General features: G+C 43.4%; 1 protein-coding gene and 1 long non-coding RNA gene across 2 annotated transcripts in view; one reads left to right on the forward strand and one right to left on the reverse strand.

The window, feature by feature from the left end:
- hecw2a (HECT, C2 and WW domain containing E3 ubiquitin protein ligase 2a) overlaps positions 1-22,252 on the reverse strand; it is a 599,390-nt gene that overhangs the window by 510,319 nt on the left and 66,819 nt on the right. The window lies entirely within an intron of this gene.
- The window catches only part of LOC139259939 (uncharacterized), a 34,949-nt gene continuing 18,438 nt past the window's right edge, over positions 5,742-22,252 (forward strand). The window contains exon 1 of the long non-coding RNA XR_011592686.1: positions 5,742-5,874. This is a non-coding gene — a long non-coding RNA (uncharacterized lncRNA). The remainder of the gene's footprint in view (positions 5,875-22,252) is intronic.

Consider the following 22,252-nt stretch of genomic DNA (forward strand, 5'->3'; position numbering starts at 1 on the left):
GGACCTGGGGATACTTGTGCATGAAACACAAAAGGATAGTATGCAGGTACAACAAGTGATCAGGAAGGCCAATGGTATCTTGGCCTTTATTGCAAAGGGGATGGAGTATAAAAGCAGGGAAGTCTTGTTGCAGCTATATAAGGTATTGGTGAGACCACACCTGGAAGACTGCGTGCAGTTTTGGTTTCCATATTTACGAAAGGATATACTTGCTTTGGAGGCAGTTCAGAGAAGGTTCACTAGGTTGATTCCGGAGATGAGAGGGTCGACTTATGATGAAAGATTGAGTAGCTTGGGCTTCTACTCATTGGAATTCAGAAGAATGAGAGGTGATCTTATTGAAATGTATCAGATTATGAGGGGGCTTGACAAAGTGGATGCAGAGAGGATGTTTCTACTGATGGGGGAGACTAGAACTAGAGGGCATGATCTTAGAATAAGGGGCCGCCTATTTAAAACAGAGAGGGTTGTAAATCTGTTGAATTTGCTGCCTCAGAGAGCTGTGCATGCTGGGACATTGAATAAATTTAAGACAGAAATAGACAGTTTCTTAAACAATAAGGGGATAAGGGGTTATGGGGAGCGGGCGGGGAAGTGGAGCTGAGTCCAAGATCAGATCAGCCATGATCTTATTGAATGGCGGAGCGGGCTCAAGGGTCCGTATGGCCTATTCCTGCTCCTATTTCATATGTTCATATGTTAATGGTCTCGCGCTTAAAGCTAGCTAGGGTACAGAGTAAGGCAATAAGAGATGATTCTCAGATGCAAGCAATGCGGAGAGACAGAGCTGAACTTTGTTTCATTGGAGAAAAGGTTAAAAGGGGGAGGGGAGAACATGAATCCTGTCCTTAAAATTCTGAGAAGCACTAATGATGTGCTATTTATTTGCATTGAACTCTGGACACGCTGAGAGTAGAGATTGGAAGTTTTTTTGCCAGCTCCCTCCCGCCCTCTCTTTCTCCCCCTCTCGGCCTCTCCATTGACTTGCTTGCAGCCTCTCGGCTGAATCCCGATGCCGGCCAGTTCACTCCCTCCCACCCCTAGCCCAGGCCGAGTGGCCTCCCGCACCAGCCCACTGCCCTCCCGGGCCGAGTACAGAAAGGTGAATTGCAATTTTAGGATGAAGGTAGGACTTCAAATTTTTATTTCTTATAGAATTGTTAGTAGTTTTTGTTTGCAAACGCTAAGGGTAAGGCTTGGTTGGTTCAGGTCCAAATCCTCTCTGCTTCCCGCCCCTATCCCAGGCCGAATGGCCTCCGATGTACTTACCTGCGCCGATTTCTTTAACTCTCCGCAAGGGTTTTCTCAAGTGGCCACATACGCCGGCCTAATTAGAAATGGCGTAACTATTAGCTGGCCAAAGTTGCCTAAATGGCCAGAACTGGCGTATCTTTTTTTCCTTAGGCAGACCCTCGTATCGAGGATGACTTGCTTCCACACCAAAAAAGGATGAGCTCACAGATGTTTCAATGAGGGACCTAATATTCCAGGTCCCGAACTACATGTTGAAGGTTGGAAGATGCCTGTGCGTGGATTTTTTAACGTGTGGTGGCTGTTGCACACCAGAAACGCCCCCTTTTGAGAAAAAAAAACTAACCTTAAAAAAAACGTAACTAAGGTGAGTTACGCTGGTGCAAATTGATTGGGGAAACAGGGGATTTTTAAGTTACGCCAGAAAAAGCAGCCTACTCCAAAAAAACGGAGCAACTCCTGGCCAAAATTGAGCCCTACAGTAGGCAGTAGACATAGAGGGCCCAAGTTTCCACAAGAAAAAAAACGGGCGCCTAAAAAAATCCTCGGTATTCTCCACCTACTTACAGGTCCTCTGGCCCTCAGCGCAGCCAGCACGAGCTGTGAGGGGGGCGGAGCCAGGTCCCGGCGCTGAAAACAGTGCCGGGACCTCTGCACATGCGCACTACAGTCGGCACGCAAGTGCAGTAGCTCCAGGCGCCGAACTGTGTGGGAGGGGCCCGAAGCACGCAGCCCCTAGCCCTGGCTGAATGGCCTCACTGCGGCTGCATGAATAAGGCTCCTCCCATGGCCAGCTCCTGCGCCCCGCCCCCGACAAGACCCGACACCCGCTCTTCCCCCCCCCCCCCCGTCCGCCGACCCGACACCCGCTCCCCCCCCGCCGACCAGACCCGACCCGACACCCGCTCCCCACCCCCCCCCCCCCCGCCGACCAGACCCGACCCCCGCTCCCCCCCCCCGCCCCGCCCCGACATCCGCTCCCCCCCCCCCCGCCCCGACCTGAGACCCGACACCCGCCTCCCCCCGCCCCCCCGACTGACCCAACCCGACCCGCGCTCCTGTTCCCCGACCCGACCCCCCGCCACTGGACCCGACTCCCGGACTGGATCCGATCCGACCTGACCTCTCCCTTCCCCACCCCCCCTCTCTCTCCCCCACCACCCCCCTCTCTCTCCCTCCCTCCCCTCTCTCTCTCTCTCCCTCCCCTCTCTCTCTCTCCCTCCCCCTCCCCTCTCTCTCTCTCTCTCTCTCCCTCCCCCTCCCCTCTCTCTCTCTCCCTCTCCCTCCCCCTCCCCTCTCTCTCTCTCTCTCTCTCTCCCTCCCCTCTCTCTCTCCATCCCCCTCCCCTCTTTCTCTCTCCCTCCCCCTCCCCTCTCTCTCTCTCCCTCCCCTCCCCCTCTCTCTCTCTCTCCCTCCCCCCTCTCTCCCTCCCCCCCCTCTCCCTCTCCCCCCCCTCTCCCTCCCCCCCCCTCTCCCTCCCCCCCCTCTCCCTCTCCCCCCCCTCTCCCTCCCCCCCCTCTCTCCCTCCCCCCCCTCTCTCTCTCTCTCCCTCCCCCCCCCTCTCTCTCTCTCCCCCCCCTCTCTCTCCCTCCCCCCCCTCTCTCTCCCTCCCCCCCCTCTCTCTCTCCCTCACCCCCCCCACCCCTCTCTCTCTCTCTCCCTCCCACTCAGCAACACGAACGGCTTTCTCCCCCCCTGTCCCGCTCAGCGGCACGAACGGCTGCAGAATTCTCCCTGACTGAAGCACTTTCATACAGGTAGGAAGATGGTTTATTTAATCTTTTCTTGACTTATAAATGTTTATTCAGGTTGGATTTATTTGTATAATATTTGTAGAAGTATAAATAAGGATTTATTGTCGAATTTAATGAGTTCCCTTCCCCCCCCCCTCCCCCCTACCTCGTTCTGGACGCCTAATTTGTAACCTGCGCCTGATTTTTTAATGTGTAGAACAGGTTTTTTCAGTTCTACAAAAATCTTCACTGGCTCCATTCTACTTTAGTTTGGAGTACATTTTCACTGTGGAAACTTTCAAATCAGGCGTCAGTGGCCGGACACGCCCCCTTTTGAAGAAAAAATTCTGTTCTAAAGTAGAACTGTTCTACCTGACTAGAACTGCAGAAAAAAAAATGTGGAGAATTGCGATTTCTAAAATAGTCCATTCTCCACCAGTTGCTCCTAAAAATCAGGAGCGAATCATGTGGAAACTTGGGCCCAGAGGGTGGAGATCAAAAACAAGGAGTGTGGAATACTCTGTGAACGGCCAACTTTTCTGTCAGTCATTAAAATAACCTGCTGCTTTAAAAAGACACTTCCGGATTTTATGATTGGACAAAAAATAAAAGATTTTTCCGACATACACCGAGACCCAGGGGGAAAAAAAATCTCAACAGCTGTCACCATCAGTAACATGTCCCTACTTATTTTGAGTTGCAGTGATTTTCATTTTACAGCTCTGTAATCACCCCCATCCCACCTGCTACTGTGCTCCATTCATTGGTTCTCTATCGCGCACTCTGGCCCAGAATGGTACCACACTAAACATCACAACTGCACTCCAGACTCCCCATTATCAATACCATGGAAGATCAGCCAATATATTTCTGAAGACCACTTCAGTCACAAGTAAAGTCTGCTTAGAACCAAAGCTAGTAGCAGCAAGTCTCTTTAGTGAATTTACCAATAAATCAAATCCCAATTGCAAAGCACCATTTGGAACACGAAAGGCCTTTAGATAATAAGTTGGTACACTCATTTTGACTTTCTACTATTGGATCCATATCCTAATACTAAGCAGGTCCCTAATCCTATGCAAGTGACTGATGGGTATTCCAAGTTTATGACCAGTACATGCAAAATCACACATTAAATAATTTACAATTAAATTAACCAAACAGGAAGTAACTTGTTAAACACACAAACATGCTCATTAATGGATCCATCAGCAAGTCTATTTGATAAAACAAACCACTTCATAGAGACTAAACCCTTATTTATGTTACTGCCCTAATGCCGGAAGAAAACCAGTCTAACCTCTAATTGCCTTGAGGACCTGTCAAAGAACAATTAGCCTCGAGCTGACCAAGGAAGACACAGCCATTGCATCTTGTAACCCTCAAAGGAAACACTTAAATTACAAACCATTGTCTTTTAGCAGCAGAACTGACATTATTAGCCATGGATCAGTGGTAACCTCTAGCCTCTGAGTCAGAAGGTTGTGGGTTCAAGTCCCACAGCTGACGCCTATGCAGTACTGAGGGAGCACTGCATTTTCAGGGGTGCCAACTTTTGGATGAGACATTAAACGGAGGCCTCGTCTGCCCTCTCAGGTGGACATAAATTAACCCATGGTGCTCTTTCAAAGAAGAACAGAGAATTTCCCTCAGGGTCCTGACCAATATTTGTCCCTCTAACAACACCTGAAAACAGAGTTTCTGGTTATTAGCACATTGCTATTTGTGGGAGCTTGCTGTGCACAAATCAGCTGACGTGTTTTCTACAACAGTGACTATACTTCAAAAGTACTACTAGCTGTAAAGTGTTTTGAGAAGTTCTGAAGTCATAAAAGGTGTGATATAAATGCAAGTCTTTTCTTTTCAGAATTGTGCATTGCATGGTATAATGCATGTTATTGTAGAACAGCAGGGTGGTGGCACATTAAAATGATGCACCTCATAAAAGGAATTTAAATGATTGACTTTACGAATCAGTTCCATTCCAAAGTGAATGGCAGGAAACTGCACAGAAATTGTCATTGGAGGCTCATTTAAATATTGCAACTGGGAAAATGGCAGATGCTTCCTGTGCTATTCAAAAAACCAACGAAGAAAGTAAATGCAGTGCTAAATGGGAGGAGGTCTGCCATAACTGTTATCCATCTATATTTCTCATTGGTTACACCGACTTCACATCAATGCTCAGGTGAATCGGGTAATATCAAAATTGGTCACCCTTGAGTTGAAGATCTTGCAAGGATTTGTTCTTATCGTTGTAAGAGATTTAACTATTTTTTTCCATTTCTCACCATCTTATGCAATTTCAGCTGAAGCACCATCATGCTCACACCAAAACAAATGTGAACACAGGAATTTCTTTTATCTATACGGGAAATGGGGACAGTTAGTCATGACTGAAGCACTGCCAAACCCTTAAAAGGTTACTGCACTCACAGGATACCCAGATTATCTTCCAGTGCAGCAGTCATGGTTCTCAGAGGAAGCAAAGAGTGCAAAATGCAGCAGTAGTAAACCATTATCAGCAATCATGAATGAGCTAAAAGTAAATGTAATGGGGCCCTGTAGTATGGTCGACACGACCTTGTTTAGAGTTGGTGGGCATCTAGGCATAATTAGGGCATCCTGTGAGTGCAGTAATCTTTTATGGGTTTGGCAATGCTCGAGTTGCTGGTGGAGATCTAAGCATTTTAAAAACTTTTAGAATGCTGTAGTAATTAGTTTTTTGGGCACATTTTTCCCCAGTGACATAAAAGAGGATCAAATGAAATTGAGTCATAAAGTCAATCAAGTCAAAACTGAGGAAAACCTGGAAGAATAGACTCGCACTCATTGATACGGTGGGTGCCAATCCTTCCTCATTGTCAACCAAGGAAACAACAGAGTCCATGTAAGTACAAGGTTCGAGTCCCACTCCAGACAGACTTGGTGAGTGAAGACTTGAGCTCCAGCTCTAAATTCTGGGTTGCCATCTAGTGGGGGACTCTCATCTGGTGGGTGTAGGTGCCCCCACGCCCATCATTGATGCGTTATGGGATCCCTAAAAGCCTTATGCCACATTGGGCCAACCAGCTGGTATAATCTGGTTACGGAAACTACCTGTGTGAAAGCTGGTTACAGCATTACATCCTCTAATCAGAATGTGCCCCCAATAAATAAATAGCCTACACTCTCAAATATCAATCCAGTTCTTCCTTCAAGTTTTCCCACACACTCTGCCACCCTGGGCCCTTCGTTCCACATGTTTGCCAACCTTTGTGTGAAGCAGTTAAAGCTAAACTATCTGTGCACTTTCCCTTTTCAAAGCTTGAACTTGTGTTCGCTGGCTCGAGTGTTTGTAACAATCTCAAACATTAAATCTATGTTTAGTATATCTATTAGTTTAAGAATCTGAGTATTTCAATAATATCTCACCTGAGCCTCCTCTTCTCCAGCATGAACAATTCTCAGATCTTTACCCTCTCCTCGAGGCTTAGATGCGTCAAGCTTGGTTGCCTTTTTCTGCACTTCTTTCAATGCCTAGATATCCTTGCTGTACAACAAAACCGCACACAGTATACCATATGTAGCTACATCAGTGCCTTGAACAAACATATCACCACCTCCTGAGAATTGTACACTATCCCTCTAGTTATACATCCCTAAAGCCAATTAGCTTTCCGTATTGTTGGTTACACTGAGCTGGGGTGTATCCCCCAATATACCCAGACCACTCTCGGTGTTGTGTTGTGTCCTGCAGTTTAGTCTATTAGTTTATATTCCCTCTGTTTATTTCCTTTCTGTTGTCTTATTGCCTTAAAAGCTATTTGTTGCTCATCAGCATACCTTCCCAACCTACGCAAGTGCCTTTATATTTATTTGCCCATTCTCCAATGTTTGAAACCCTCACCCCACCCCCAATTTGGTGACATCTGCAAATTTAGACAGATTAATTTCTGTCCTGAGCTCGAAATCACCCATTATATATAAAAATCCTATCTCTGAGAAAATGCATTATAAAAGTATCAGCATTTATCTGCAGTACAAGTTAAATTGGTAGCGGGTGCTGTGATGGAGATTTTCAGTGTTATATGTCATGTAGTGTTAGCTTCGAGAGCAGCAGCAATAGTGTGCTAGTCCATCTCCTGTGGTGTTGCACATTAAATTGGAGAATATGTTAACTCTATAACCTGTCTGATTTCTTTGTGTTGTGGATTCTCTCTCACTTGTTTGCTGCTTCTCCTCAACTCTTTTGGTTCGTTTCTGTTCGCTCTTTTGCTTTCCTTTCAGGTGGAGGTGATGATGAGATAATGCGGCAGGAATATCAGCCTTCAACAGCTGCAGACTGCATTTGGGGTCGGGATTGTGGGGAACATGTAGCCTTCAGCAGCTCCCTTCCCAATTGTGTTTTTCCTCCCACCTCCTCACTCCCATCATATTCCCATCCATTCACATTCCCACTTTCCCTTTCTACCATTCCCCTTTCTACCACGGTCATTTTTATTACCTCTACATTTTCCCTTTTGAGCAATTTACTCCACCACTGTATCCTCCCCTGCCCCTTACTCCAATTACTCACCTCACCTTTGGATGTCAGCCGTGACTCAGTTGGTAGCACCTTCACCTGTGGGTTCAAGTCCCAAAAATATTATAGGCTGACATTCCAGTGCAATACTGAGGGAGTGCTGCACTGTCGGAGGTGCCATCTTTCAGATGAGATGTTAAACTAAGGTTCTGTCTGCTGTTTCAGGTAAAAGATCCCATGGCACTATTTCGAAGAAGAGCAGGGGAGTTATCCCCGGCGTTCTGGCCAATATTTATCCTTCAATCAACATCACTAAAACAGATTATCTGGTCATTATTACATTGCTGTTTGTGAGAGCTTGCTGTGCGCAAATTGGCTGCCGCATTTCCCACATTACAACAATGACTACACTTCAAGAAGTACTCAATTAGTTGTAAACCGCTTTGAGACATCAGGTGGTTATGAAAGGCTCTATATAAATGCAGGTCTTTCTTTATTTTTAAACCTCCATCTACTTTGCTCCATTCCCACTTTCTTGCCCCACACCCAGGGTTGGCAATGAAACCCCTGCCCCTCAACGAGTTTCCCTGCTCCCTGTTTCTCTGAGACTCTCTTTGTTTTCAAAATTCAACTTGTGTCCTTTTTTTTTAAAAAGAGCTAGAGTGAGGAAAAAGGGTGTCTTTCTCTATTTGTGCCCTTCATTCTCTCTCTTTTGTATCTCATAAGCGTTAAAAATTTGAATCTCTCTCACAGGTGTTTACAACTAGCAATGATCTTTTCTGTCAAAATACAGGTGACGTAATTAGCTCGCTTCAAATTTCAACTGGCATTTTGTTTTTGAAAACTGAAATTAAATGAACAAAACTCTCTTTCCAACTCCAGTCTTTCCCTCCCTCTTTTAGTTTCATAGACTTTTTGAAGTCCATAGAACACAACAAAAGCAAGCGTGTAATCGGTACACTTTTATTTTCTCTCACACACACACACCCACGAACCCAGGATTCAGAGGAATTTGGGTATCCTTGTACAAGAGTCACAGAAAGTTAACATATTAACGATAAAAAAGGTCCTATTTAATTAACTCTCCCAATAAAAGAATCAACTTAAAACAACTATTTTGAGAGAATACAGATATAGCAAGAAATTCGCAAGGCAAATGGTATGTTTGCCTTTATTGCAAGGGGGTTGCAGTATAAGAGTAAGGAAGTCTTACTGCAATTATATAGGACTTTGGTAAGAGAACACCTGGCGTACTGTGGACAGATTTGGTCTCCTTACCTAAGGAAGAATATACTGGCTGGAGAGTCCAGAACTAGGGGTCATAGTCTTGGGATAAGAAATCGGCCATATAGGACGGAGATGAGGAGAAATTTCTTTACTCAAAGGGTGGTGAACCTTTGGAATTCTCTACCTTAGAGGGCTGTGGATGCTCAAATCGTTGAGTATATTCAAGACTGACATCGATAGATTTTTGGGCGCTAGTGGCATCAAGGGATATGAGGAATGGGCGAGAAAGTGGAGTTGATGTAGAAGTTCAGATATGATCTTATTGAATGGCAGAGCAGGCTCAAGACGATGTATGGCCTACTCCTGCTCCTATTTCTTACATTCTTATGTTTTCAACGACTTAATCCAATCCAATATTAATACTTCAGGGTAAAACAGTTGATTGAAAAGCATATAAAGTCAATTTCCTAAAAAAACATAAAAGTTTATTTTTCAGAAACCCGAGTTGTGATACAACAGAAGATAACACCAGTTCTCACTGCACAGCAGTAAACAGTTAATATATTCAAATTCATTAAAAATTAATAGGTTAGTTGGGTCAAATTGGAAGGAAGGAAGGCTGCCTGGAGGAAAATTACATTCTTTTGTAATAAAAATAGAAGATGTCAGGCAGCATATGTAGAGAGAGAAACAGAGTTAACGTTTCAGGTCGATGACCTTTCGTCAGATCTATTACCGGCCTGAAATGTTAACTCTGTTTCTCCCTCCACAGATGCTGCCTGACCTGCTGAGTATTTCCAGCATTTTGTTTCTATTTCAGATTTACAGCATCCGCAGTATTTTGCTTTTACATTCTTCTTGGTTCTGCAAATTTCACAACAGGACTGAATGGTGTCAGCTTTAGTATCAGCTGTAGCTCAGTGGGTAGCACTCTCACCTCTGAATCAGAAGGTTGCGGGTTCAAGTCCCAATCACGCCAGGTACTTGAGCACAAAAAATATCTAGGTTGACACTCCAGTGCAGTGCTGAGGGAGTGTTGCACTGTTGGAGGTGCCATCTTTTGGATGAGACATTAAACTGCTCTCTAAAGTGGACGTAAAAGATCCCATGGCACTATTTCGATGAAGAGCAGGGGAGTTATCCCCGGTGTCCTGGCCAATATTTATCCCTCAATCAACATAACAAAAACAGATTATCTGGTCTTTATCACATTGCTGTTTGTGGGAGCTTGCTTGTGTGCAAATTGGCGGCCGCATTTCCCACATTACAACAGTGACTATATACCAAAAATACTTCATTAGTTGTAATGCGCTTTGAGTCGTCCGGTAGTCATGAAAGTCGCTATATAAATCCAAGTCTTTCTTTCTTTTCTTTCTAATATTTGAGGTGGACAGTGAAACAAAGCATTCAAAACAGCCTGAAACAGCAGCTTGTGGTTCCTAAGGTACTGGTTTGACATCCCTGGTCTAACACCTTAAATACATGCAGCAAAATTGTAAATAGGTTACATCTGGCATATCAATAATGCAAAGCTCCCCTACAAACAGAGTACAGCTCCTTGCTGATGCCAACCCACCCTTACCCACTTTTTCATTGTGCAGACTGCAGCTGTAGCTGTCTGGCGATAGAGCCGGGCACTGCAAGCAAGCTCCAATTTCATTCTTTTATTCAGGCTGGACATATTATATTGAAGTTTCTCCCTGTGATCCTTCAGATGTTTTCAGCAAATACAGCAAAAACAAAAGCTTCTGTCTGAGTAATTCTAGGATTAGGAGAATATATATGCAGTGCTATAGAATTTGAGTGCATATTCAATGTTGCATAAGTAAAGGTAGGACTGCACACACAACTATAATCTATATATACAACCTCTTGATCTAATTGTATAATGATCAGTGACTCACATACAAGAGGCCAGACCCTTCCTGTAACATTGAAATCTTAACCTTATAATTGCCAAATTGCAGAAGGTGCACCAAATATCCAGATAAATTTGAGTCTGAATAAACCCCCATCTTGCCACATTCACATGTGCAGCAGTATAATGAGGAAAAAAAATCAAGCTCAAGGTATGTATTTTTTAAGCCATATTAATGTCTACCATATCAAATAAAGACAGTTTGGCTATTTTGTTTAGCAAGCACATCTAAATGTGGCCTGGATTTTGTGGTCAGCAGTGAATGAACTGCACCAGTCGTTCATTATACTTAAACTTGCCCACAGACTTTCTATGGGCTTTTGTACTGGAACTTGCAGTGATGCAAAAGCCATTTCTTTGCAGCGCCCTCTACAGGGCATCTGGAACCTGTGTGAACAATGTAAGCAACAGTGTATCTCCTTAACCAATTACATTTAAGAATTCTTACTGAGGCACGCAGAGTCTGAACCAGGAAATGCAAGTTAGAATATTTAATTCAATAGTACATCAAGTACAGGAAATGAAATAAAGAGACAGAAAGAAAGATGGGATTGAGCAAGATAAGAGAGAAAAAAGTTTAAAAAATTAAAATCACCACCAATAATTAAAATCTGAAGGAATGATACCCCACACTTGTGAAAGTTAATTTTTAGTGCCAGAGCGGTAGATATACAGTAATTAAGACTTACCACACCATTAGAAATGTACTTACACTGGAATATTTAATTCAATAGTACATCAAGCCCTAACTTTTTCTGGCAAGTTTAGTGTGCATCGATCATGAAATTACAGCAACTTCATGTCATTCCATGTATTGTAAGGCTGACTCTCTCGGCGAAGTAGTGGTATAGTGCAGCTTCTGGAGGAGCAGAGCTACATGGATATCATCTTTCTGATTTCCAGATTTAACTGCGCTTGTGTGGTCACTGGAAGTTGCTGTTCAATTTACACTTTAATAACGGTGAGTGCCATTAGCCTCACCGTTATTTCCATCGCAAAACCAGGCCATTATTATAGCTACTCACTTTTACCATGGGGTGTGGGGGTGGAGGAAGGGAAGGGAGGATATTTAACTGCGATAGCCCAGTGCAATTATACAACCAGGAATACCTAGCCATGGTCCCTTAACTCTTATTAAAAATACTTCACTTAGAGCCCACTGAATAGCTGAGCTGGATAAATGTTGCCCATGGTTCCCACTTCCGATTACTATCCAGCAACCCTTGCAGGAAAAATTAGTGTATGTGTTGCACACACATGCACATGCGCTCCGCTATTATGATCCTCTGCAATAGAATAGCCTGCAGACATTCATCACCTAGACTCAAACATGAAGAATGAAAATCATGACAAGTTACCACAGTGCTTATGACACCTGCCACAAAATACCTCAACAAGGAGTCAATATCTTGAGGGCAAAGGTGGGAGTGGGGGAGAGCGGGAGAGGGTTGGAGGGAGAGGGATAGAGGGACAGGAGAAGATTAGCAGCCAAAGGATATAGAGCAAAAATTACTGCAACTACACAGACAGCTTACATTAATCATCCCAGAGGTATGCAAATGGTACGTCAAATTCTAAAATTGTCAATAATCAATAAAATCTATTATCTGAACTATCCTGAATGACTGGAATGATAGATGTGCTCCCTTTAGTCACTGACATTATAAAATTAAAATTAAATATACACTGCAGGGAAAATCTTGAGTGTCTAGAATGAAAATTGTATAGGTGAATATCCAAATTATTCAAAAAGGTGGCAAGCTATTTCATCTGGTGTAATTTACTGATCTTTACAATTTGTTAAATAATCTTCCATCTCCCCCCCACCATCCCACCCAAAACAGAATTAGCAGCTGAAGGAGTAGTTACATTACTTAACTAAGCTTCATCAGAAGATCTAAAATATTCAGTGTGGCTTTTACACTTATTTGGGTATGTTAGATTAGAAAAATAACACTTAAAAGTTTAACGGCAAAAAAATCATATCCCCAAACAGGTATTAACCGCTTACCTCTGGTTTTCTGGCTATAATAAATTTCAAGAATAAATATATTTTTAACATCTCTCTCCTTAGCTACGTATTTGAGTAGACTTAAGTATCAAAGTTTCTTAAACATTCAATGTTGCTTCTGGGCTTTTACTCCCTAACGATTTAGTTTTATGTTCACTGCAAAATGACAGTTTCCATAATCAGACTATGTCTCCTATGAATGAAAATCTTCATCATTGTACATACCATGAATGAAATAGCATGCCATGGGATTAACAATTGCCCTCTAGTTATGATATACAATCAACAAGAGATCATAAGGGATGCCCACGATGTTTCTCTCATCATCCAGGCTCTATGCTGGGACCTTTTTCATTTTCCATTTCATATAAATGATTTGGATATAGGCAGATATTGATATTTGATGATACCCAGTTATGGTAAACTGTTAGGAAGAATGCAAGGAGGCAGAAATAGATTAGTAAAGTGGGAAAATAGGTGGCAGATACATTTCATGCAAAAATATGTGAAGATGTACATTTGGGCAAAAGAACAGATAAGCATTATATAACCTAAATAGGAAGATCCTTAAAATGGAGGAATAGAGATCTAGGGTTCAGAAATATAAATCTTTAAAAGGAGAAGAGGCAGATACAAAAGGCAAAAGCAATTCTGAGCTTTACATACAGGCACATACTATAAAAAGCAAGGAAGTGATGTTGAATTTATACAAGACATCCGTTAGATCGCTGTTGGAATATTGCATGCAGCTCTGACCACAGAAAGGATATTTCAGCTATGTGGGGAAAAAAGCATAGCAAAGATTCACAAGCATAATATTAGGAATGAGAGGATATGATTATGAAGGAAGGCTTGAAAAAAGATTAGATTTATTTTACCCACTAGAAGAGAGAAGGTGTGTGAGGGGAGGGGAAAGGTGGGGGGGGGGGGGAGGGAGGGAGAGAGGTGGTGGGTGGGTGCAGGAGATCTAATAAAGGTTTCGAAATCACAAAAGGCTTTGAGAAAGTGAAAGATCTTTTCCACGGTTGGCAAATTGGTAGCAAGGGAGCAGAAACTAATTATCATCAAACAACGCGGGAAGTTTTATCACAAGAGGCTACTGAGGCACGGGATATCATTTGAAAAGGAATTAGAAAAGTATTTGAAAAAGATGAATATGAAAGGATACGAGGAAGTAAGATCGGAGCAGAGTGGATATTTTCTATTGAAGATCTGGCACGAGCACAGGTAGATGCAACAAATGCGCTCTTTCTGTTCTGTAATTTCTGATAACCTTCTGAAACAGTATTTACACAAATAACCAGCCCTCTGTTCTAATTTATGTATATATACACATACAGCACCAACCCTTATTCCAGTATACAGGGGCACAAACAACCCTTTGGTGCAGTACACACTGTAAATATAGCCCCATTTCAGACTTCTATTTACTGTTTGTTGTGCAGACACATTAACCTTTTTACTTTTAACCTTCATTTTGTCTTTCTGGGGAAAAGAATCTTTGCAAAGTGTAGTAAATGTTTCACTGAAGAGAGATCGAATTACTGGGCCTCAATACTTCAGCACAGCTCTCAGATCTAAAGCAAAGGATTAATGTCCCAGCACATGCTTGAAATCTAATTTTATGAAATCATGCATAAATCTAGATTGAAAGTAATGGACTGTAAGGAACCAAATCACATTATAACAAAGGATTAGCATTTTATATAAAAGATTAATTAATTTCTTACTTGAGAATGATGGAGTTTGACATTTCCAGTCTCTGAATCCCTGTACTACTGATCCTGAAGCAAAGAGAGAGAAATGAAAGCCTTTCTTTTATTCCTAATTTCTGGTCCGGTGTGTTGGATTTTTTTTTTTAATTGTCATTTTTCCCTGCTTTATATTCTACATTTTGCCTGCAGTATTAAATCCAGCCACCTGAACTCGCTGAGGTAATTTGCAGGGCAATCCTGGCTTCCAAGTACCTCCGACAATGCAACACTCTCATTACTGCACCAAAATATCAGCCCAGATTTTGCCCAAGTCATAGCGAACAGTTTGACTCACTGAACCAAGACGTACAAGCAGCAGCAGCCTTCGTCTACCTTCCATACAGACAGTAGAGATAAGAACATAAGAAATAGGAGCAGGAGTCGGCCATACAGCTCCTTGAGCCTGCTCCGCCATTCAATAAGATCATGGCTGATCGGATCATGGACTCAGCTCCACTTCCCCACCCGCTCCCCATAACTTCTTATCCCCTTATCGTTTAAGAAACTGTCTATTTCTGTCTTAAATTTATTCAATGTCCCAGCTTTCACAGCTCTCTGAGGCAGCGAATTCCACAGATTTACAACCCTCAGAGAAGAAATTTCTCCTCGACTCCGTTTTAAATTGGCGGCCCCTTATTCTAAGATCATGCCCTCTAGTTCTAGTCTCCCCCATCAGTGGAAACATCTTCTCTGCATCCACCTTGTCAAGCCCCCTAATAATCTTATACGTTTCGATAAGATCACCTCTCATTCTTCTGAATTCCGATGAGTCGACGTCCATCCTACTCAACCTTTCCTCATAAGTCAACCCCCTCATCCCCGGAATCAACCTACTGAACCTTCTCTGAACTGCCTCCAATGCAAGTATATTCTTTCGTAAATACAGAAACGAAAACTGCACGCAGTATTCCAGGTGTGGCCTCACCAATACCTTATATAGCTGTAAAAAGACTTCCCTGCTTTTTTACTCCATCCCCTTTGCAATAAAGGCCAAGATACCATTGGCCTTCCTGATCACTTGCTGTACCTGCATACTATCCTTTTCTGTTTCATGCACAAGTACCCCCAGGTCCCACTGTACTGCGGCACTTGCAATCTTTCTCCATTTGAATAATAACTTGCTCTTTGATTTTTTTCTGCCAAAGTGCATGACCTCACACGTTCCAACATCTGCCAAATTTTTGCTCACTCACTTCGTCTATGTCCTTTTACAGACTTTTTGTGTCCTCCTCACACATTGCTTTTCCTCCCATCTTTGTATCGTCAACAAACTTGGCTACTATAATTGTATATAATGACTCGAAAGACTTGTTACTGTAAGCTCGCTCAGGTGCAAACCTGGTTCAACTTTATTCGCGCCCAAAGTGCGCACATGACATGGTACTCACTCTTGTATACAAGGGCCCGCGCACATGCACGTATAGCCCGATGACCTCCAACAATGGCGCTCCCTGGTGTCTAGTGACCGCAAGCATCAATACATAAAAGCTACGTTGAACTCAGTCCCTTCCTCCAAGTCGTTAATATAGATTGCAAATAGTTGGGGTCCCAGCACTGATCCCTGTGGCACCCCACTGGTTACTACTGATTGCCAACCCGAGAATTAACCATTTATCCCGACTCTCTGTTTTCTGTTTGTTAGCCAATCCTCTATCCATGCTAATATATTACCGCCAACCCAGTGAACTTTTATCTTGTGCAGTAACCTTTTATGTGGCACCTTGTCAAATGCCTTCTGGAAGTCCAAATACACCACATCCACTGGTTCCTCTTTATCCACCCTGTTCGTTACATCCTCAAAGAATTCTAGCAAATTTGTCAAACATGACTTCCCTTTCATAAATCCATGCTGATTGCCTGACAGAATTTTGCTTTTCCAAATGTCCTGCTACTGCTTCTTTAATAATGGACTTCAACATCTTCCCAACCACACGTTAGGCTAACTGGTCTATAGTTTCCTGCTTTCTGTCTGCCTCCTTTTTTAAGTAGGGGCGTTACATTTGAAGTTTTCCAATCTGCTGGGACCTCCCTAAAATCCAGGGAATTTTGGTAAATTATAACCAATGCATCCACAATCCCTGCCGCTACTTCTCTTAAGACCCTAGGATGCAAGCCATCAGGTCCAGGGAATTTATCCACCTTTAGTCCCATTATCTTACTGAGTACTACCTCTTTAGTGATTGTGGTTGTGTTAAGTTCCTCCCCCCCATAGCCACCTGACTATCTATTGTTGGAATATTGTTAGTGTCCTCTACCGTAAAGACTGATCCAAAATATTTGTTCAGAGTTTCTGCCATCTCCATGTTCCCCATTACTAATTCCCTGGTCTCGTCCTCGAAGGAACCAACATTTACTCTGGACACTTTTCCTTTTTATATACCTATAGAAACTCATGCTATCTATTTTTATATTTTGTCATAGTCCAGCTTCCTTTCGTAAATATATCATAGTATATCCTTTCGTAAACCAAACTGCACGCAGTATTCCAGGTGTGGCCTCACCAATACCCTGTACAACTGTAGCAAGACTTTCCTGCTTTTATGCTCCATCCCTTTTGCAATAAAAGCCAAGATTCCATTGGCCTTCCTGATCACTTGCTGTACCTGCATAATATCCTTTTGTGTTTCATGCTCAGGTACCCTCAGGTCCCACTGTACCGCAGCAGCACTTTACAATTTTTCTCCATTTAAAGAATAACTTGCTCTTTGATTTTTTTTCTGCCAAAGTGCATGACCTCACACTTTCCAATATTATACTCCATCTGCCAAATTTTTGCCCACTTACTTAGCCTGTCTATGTCCTTTTGCATATTTTTTGTGTCCTCCTCACACATTGCTTTTCTTCCCATCTTTGTATCGTCAGCAAACTTGGCTACGTTACACTCGGTCCTTTCTTCCAAATCGTTAATATAGATTCTAAATTGTTGGGGTCCCAACACTGATCCCTGCCCTGCGGCACCCCACTACTTATACCTGGTTTACCGCACTTGCATACATTATTGTTGGTTGTTGCTTTGACTGAACTTTCAGCATACATTGCTGGGGGTGGGAATTCCTTTTGCTGGCTCTTGTTGAACTCCACGAAAAGAATGAAAGACTTGCATTTATACGGCACAATTCACGACCACCGGATGTGCCAAAGTGCTTTACAGTGCAGTTTTGAAGTGTGGTCACTGTTGTAATGTAGGAAATATGATTTAAATAAGGAAGATGAATTTGTGAGGGGATAACAAATACAGATGCAATGACTCTTAAGATGTTGTGGGTATAGCCATCACTATTTCAGGACTTGCACTTATAGACCTAGACACTTGTACCTTACCATGTCCAAGGAGACCCAACTTACTTCTGCTGCTTCATAAGAGACGCTGTAACTGAGCTATGCCATCTGTCTAGGCTAACCTGTAGATAAGTTCAAGAACAGGGACAAGACATACCATAACTGAAGATTACCACAGTATTAAGCTTTTATGCCACTGAATCCTTCCAAGAAATCACAGTGAACAGCTGCTAGAACGGTAGTAGTGTCAGTGGTGTAATGTCCTTACACAATACTACAAATCCACACAAGGCACATTCTGTGGACAAGGTCACTCCATGACCTGAACCTTTATTCACAGGACCAAGAAGTGATGACCCTGCTTGGAACCTCCCTTTATATACCTGGATGACCAGGTGAGGAGTGTCTCCCACAAGTTCACCCCCTGTGGTCAAGGTGTGCATTTCTTACGTATATACAGTATTGCAGTGTTGTTAAATAAAGGTTACATCCATGACAAGTGGATATGGCAAAATTCAGCAATTTTCTATTAAAAAGCAGAACTTTCACTTAAGTGGCAAAAATCCTAAGAGAACTCAAAATTAAGGGTGAGATCATTTGCTCTCTATTAAGTAGCATGGAATGAGACAAGTGAAAAAGGAGGCAGACCAAAAGCAGGAAACTATTGACCAGTTAGCCTAACATCTGTTGTTGAGAAAATGTTGGATTCCATTATTAAGGAAGCAGTAGCGGGACATTTGGAAAAGCATGATTCAATCAAGCAGAGTCAGCATGGTTTTATGAAAGGGAAATCATGTTTGACAAATTTGCTAGAGTTGTTTGAGGATGTAACGAGCAGGGCGGATAAGGGGGAACCAGTGGATGTGGTGTATTTGGATTTCCAGAAGGCATTCGATAAGGTGCCACATAAGAGGTTACTGCACAAGATAAAAGCTCGGAGTTGGGGGTAATATATTAGCATGGATAGAGGATTGGTTAACTAACAGAAAACAGAGAGTCGGGATAAATGGGGCATTTTCCGGTTGGCAGTGACTAGTGGGGTGCCGCAGGGATTGGTGCTGGGTCCTCAACTATTTACAATTTATATTAATGACTTGGATGAAGGGACCGAGTGTAATGTAGCCAAGATTGCTGATGATATAAAGATGGATGGGAAAGAAAATTGAGAGGAGGACACAAAACATCAGCAAAGGAATATGGACAGGCTAAGTGTGTGGGCAAAAATTTGACAGATGGAGTATAATATGGGAAAATGTGAGGTTATCCACTTTGGCAGAAATAATAGAAAAGCAAATTATAATTTAAATGGAGAAAAATTGCAAAGTGCTACAGTACAGAGGGACCTGGGGGTCCTTGTGCATGAAACACAAACAGTTAGTATGCAGGTACAGCAAGTAATCAAGAAGGCAAATGGAATGTTGACCTTTATTGCAAGGGGGATAGAGTATAAAAGCAGAGAAGTCTTGCTACAACTGTACAGGGTATTGGTGAGACCACACCCGGAGTACTGTGTACAGTTGTGGTCTCCGTATTTAAGGATCATCATAGGCGGTCCCTCAAATGAGGATGACTTGCTTCCACGAGTTCACAGGTGTTTCAATGAAGGACCCGATGTTCCAGTCCTGAACTCCAATTTGGGGTGTGGAAGATGCCTGGCGTGAATTTTTTTTTTTTTTTTTTTAAAGTGTGGTGACCGTTGCACACCAGCCACCACACGGGCTCGACAGAGCTAGGCCTTTATCCAGTGGCAAGGGTTAATCAGGGCGACTGGAGACCTGCTCTGCTGCATAAGGAAGGTTCACGAGGTTGATTCTGGAGATGAGGGGGTTGACTTATGAGGATAGGTTGAGTAGATTGGGCCTATACACATTGAAGTTCAGAAGAATGAGAGGTGATCTTATTGAAACTTAAGATAATGTGCAGGCTCGACAAGGTGGATGCAAAGAGGATATTTCCACTCATAGGAGAAACTAAAACTAGGGGACATAGTCTTAGAATAAGGGGCCGCCAATTTAAAACTGAGATGAGGAGAAATTTCTTCTCTCAGAGTGTTGTAAATCTATGGAATTCTCTGCCCCAGAGAGCTGTAGAGGCTGGGTCATTGAATATATTTAAGGTGGAGATAGACAGATTTTTGAGCGATAAGGGAGTAAAGGGTTATGGGGAACGGGCAGGGAAATGGAGCTGAGTCCATGATCAGATCAGGCATGATCTTATTGAATGGCGGAGCAGGCTTGAGGGGCCAAATGGTCCACTCCTGCTCCTATTTCTTATGTTCTTCGGTTAGTAATTGAAATTTTGCATTACTTGTTTATTTTGTTACATGAATGATTGGAGCAGTTGAATCTATTTCATTTATATGCTGATGGCATCACCATCATCAAATCCCCCACCATCAACATACTGGGGGTCACCAAAGACCAGAAACGTAACCAGACCAGCCACATAAATATTGTGGCTACAAGAGCCGGTCACAGGCTGGGTATTCTGCAGTGAGTGATCCTGACTGCTCAAAGCCTTTCCAACATCTACAAGGCACAAGTCAGGAGTGTGATGGAATACTGACCACTTGCCTGGATGAGTATAGCTCCAACAACACTCAAGAAGCTCAACACCATCCAGGACAAAGCAGCCCGCTTGATCGGCACCCCATCCACCATCTTAAGCATTCACTCCCTCCATCACCAGCACACCGTGGCTGCAGTGTGTCCCATCTACAAGATGCACTGCAGAAACTCACCAAGGCTTCTTTGACAGAACCTCCCAAACCCGTAACCTCTACTCCTCAGAAAGTCAAGGGCAGCAGGTGCATGGGAACACCATCACCTCCAAGTTACCCTCCAAATCACACAACATCCTGACTTGGAAATATAACGCCGTTCCTTCATCATCACTGGGTCAAAATCCTGGAACCCGAACACTGTGGGAGTACCTTCACCTCACAGACTGCAGCAGTTCAAGACGGCAGCTCAGCACCACCTTCTCAAGGGCAATTAGGGATGGGCAATAAATGCTGGCCTTGCCAGCAACACCCAAATCCTGCGAATTAATAAATTATTTTTAAATGTATATCGGAGAGAAAGAATTCGAGCAGCAAAGAACTTAATAAAGAAAGGGAAGTCTAGGTAACAAGTCCTGCATTGAGATATGGTACATCAACCAGAGCTCTCAAATACCAATAAAGTCCTGCTGTAGAAATGTTGAAGTTAGTTTCCTAATTTTTTTTTTTTTTTAAGAACAAACCCCACTCTGCAGCCTGATGGATCATCCTTTTTGGTTAACTCTTGTAGGCAGCTTTGCGTTTGAACCTACTCTTAATGAATGCATTATAATTTGTATTAATTTTTTCAGAACATTATTTTTGTATATCTAAACCTATAGGTATCAGGGAAATAAATTTTAAGACATTATTTAATATACGTGACTTTCGGTTTGCTGAGAAAATGCCTATTTTCACGTGTCTTTTTGTTCAATTTTCGTAGTATGGTCAACTCAATGGAATTAACTTGGTGACAAATTAAATCTGATTTTAATCAGCACACCTCCCAAGATTGTGAATATAGAGAGATAAAGAAGAAACACAAGCAGTCAGCTTTTACTAAACCAGAAAGCTGTGAGGGGCAGCTTTCATCAGGCTCACAAGAGTACAATGCAGGAGATTGGTTAGGGTTATTGGGGCAGAAATTGCCCTCCGCCAGAAACGGAGCGCACCTACCATTTTTGATGTGTTCTGACCGCTGCAATGAATGTGGCGGCCTATCCGGTGAAATTCAGCTTTTTGTCTTTTTTTTCCAGCAGGGCGGAAGTGGGTCACCATGGGGGCGGAGCAGAGTGCCCGTCACTTGCGGGGCGGAAGCGGGGGTGGGACAGAATAGTCGCCATTGTCAGTCATCAACGCCAGGCTGTTGACGTCATCGCGTTGGCAAATCACAAGTCTCTCCCTCTCAGTTAAAGGGGAGGCCCGCTGCAAACTCTGCATTTATTTCAGTTAGGTCCACTGGGCCACCAGGGAGGGTTTTAGCCGAGCCAGCAGCCTGGCACCCAAGAGAGGGTGCCAGGCTGCCTGTTGGCGGCCCGACTGAACCCTGGGGCATAATTGTTGAGCCAACCTGGCAGTTGGCTGACAAAAAAAAATAACATGGTGGCCGTAACAGTGCGCCCTCCCCTTTAAGTGCGGCCGCGCTACTATTTCACACACAGTGCACCGACAGAAAAAGCTGTCGGGAGGCTTGCAGCGGTTCCTCTGCAGCAGGGCAATTCCAGAAAAGTGGGTCCCCGCCAGACGGTAAAGGGTCGGCGCGTGCACGCGGCAGCAGGAAAACCAGCAGAGTGGTCCTGGACACCGCTCTGCTCCTGAGGAAGGGCAATTTCGAAAATGGCGGCCCCTTCACGGAGAGTCGGCGGCCATTCGCGCCGCCCCATGGCCACCACTTTCAGGCGGTCAGAGGCCTAATTGGAAGGGGCAATTTCAGCCAAAAGCAAGGCGACCCACTAATGTGAGGAAGCATAGTATATACATCACCATTTGCGTTATGAGTTGAGTTGAATTGTTTGAACTAAGTAATTTAATCATAG

The sequence above is a fragment of the Pristiophorus japonicus genome, chromosome 3 (genome assembly GCF_044704955.1).
Source record: "Pristiophorus japonicus isolate sPriJap1 chromosome 3, sPriJap1.hap1, whole genome shotgun sequence".
Classification (NCBI taxonomy): Eukaryota; Metazoa; Chordata; class Chondrichthyes; family Pristiophoridae; genus Pristiophorus; species Pristiophorus japonicus.